This window comes from Oncorhynchus gorbuscha, linkage group LG06, assembly GCF_021184085.1.
Source record: "Oncorhynchus gorbuscha isolate QuinsamMale2020 ecotype Even-year linkage group LG06, OgorEven_v1.0, whole genome shotgun sequence".
Lineage (NCBI taxonomy): Eukaryota > Metazoa > Chordata > Actinopteri > Salmoniformes > Salmonidae > Oncorhynchus > Oncorhynchus gorbuscha.
The window spans coordinates 5,082,139-5,083,616 of NC_060178.1; positions in this window are offsets into that span (position 1 = coordinate 5,082,139).

Consider the following 1,478-nt stretch of genomic DNA (forward strand, 5'->3'; position numbering starts at 1 on the left):
ATGATGGAGGTATCTCATGTAAATGATTGAGGTATCTCATGTATATGATTGAGGTATCTCATATAGTGTATATGATTGAGGTATCTCATGTATATGATTGAGGTATCTCATGTAAATGATTGAGGTATCTCATGTATATGATTGAGGTATCTCATATAGTGTATATGATTGAGGTATCTAATGTATATGATGGAGGTATCTCATGTAAATGATTGAGGTATCTCATGTATATGATTGAGGTATCTCATATAGTGTATATGATTGAGGTATCTCATATAGTGTATATGATTGAGGTATCTCATGTATATGATTGAGGTATCTTGTGTATATGATTGAGGTATCTCATGTAAATGATTGAGGTATCTCATGTATATGATTGAGGTATCTTGTGTATATCATTGAGGTATCTCATGTATATGATTGAGGTATCTCATATAGTGTATATGATTGAGGTATCTCATGTATATGATTGAGGTATCTCATGTAAATGATTGAGGTATCTCATGTATATGATTGAGGTATCTCATATAGTGTAAGTGATTGAGGTATCTCATATACATGATTGAGATATCTCATGTAGTGTATATGGTTGAGGTATCTCATGTAAATGATTGAGGTATCTCATATAGTGTATATGATTGAGGTATATCATGTATATGATTGAGGTATCTCATGTATATGATTGAGGTATATCATGTATATGATTGAGGTATCCCATGTATATGATTGAGGTATCTCATGTATATGATTGAGGTATCTCATGTAGTGTAGATGATTGAGGTATCTCATGTAGTGTATATGATTGAGGTATATCATGTATATGATTGAGGTATATAATGTATATGATTGAGGTATCTTATGTATATGATTGAGGTATCTCATGTAAATGATTGAGGTATCCCATGTATATGATTGAGGTATCTCATATAGTGTATATGATTGAGGTATCTCATGTATATGATTGAGGTATCTCATGTAAATGATTGAGGTATCTCATGTAGTGTATATGATTGAGGTATCTAATGTATATGATTGAGGTATCTCATGTAAATGATTGAGGTATCTCATGTAAATGATTGAGGTATCTAATGTATATGATTGAGGTATCTCATGTAAATGATTGAGGTATCTCATGTATATGATTGAGGTATCTCATATAGTGTATATGATTGAGGTATCTCATGTATATGATTGAGGTATCTCGTATAGTGTATATGATTGAGGTATCTCATGTATATGATTGAGGTATCTCATATAGTGTAAGTGATTGAGGTATCTCATGTATATGATTGAGGTATCTCATATAGTGTATATGATTGAGGTATCTCATGTATATGATTGAGGTATCTCATATAGTGTAAGTGATTGAGGTATCTCATATAGTGTATATGATTGAGGTATCTCATGTATATGATTGAGGTATCTCATATAGTGTAAGTGATTGAGGTATCTCATGTATATGATTGAGGTATCTCATA